We start from the raw sequence: 431 nt of genomic DNA on the forward strand, positions 1-431 counted from the left end.
CGTCGTTAGGACAATTCATATTTTTACCATTATCAGGAAAACTTGCAGATGTTATACTTTCCAAGAATTATCTGTCAACTCGTTCAGTCCGAGTAATATTCCAGTCTATCTCTCTTGGTGGATCAGCATCTCTGCTTATTGTCATCGGATTTCTGGAATGTGATCAGACTATTTTAACAGGAATCCTTTTTTTCCTCTCTGGCTGTGCCGTGGCATTTTATTCTGGCGGCTTCCTGGTAAACCATATCGACGTTGCTCCCAGATATGCTGGAGTTTTATACGGATTTACCAATACATTTGCATCGATAAGTAGTATCTTATGCCCTTTAACGGTTAAAGCTCTCACACCAAACGGTACTCGAATCGAATGGCGAACAGTGTTGATCATGAGTGGCGCCTTCTCTTTCTGTGGTGCGTTGATTTTCGCGATA

Source organism: Octopus bimaculoides, chromosome 24, assembly GCF_001194135.2.
Source record: "Octopus bimaculoides isolate UCB-OBI-ISO-001 chromosome 24, ASM119413v2, whole genome shotgun sequence".
Lineage (NCBI taxonomy): Eukaryota > Metazoa > Mollusca > Cephalopoda > Octopoda > Octopodidae > Octopus > Octopus bimaculoides.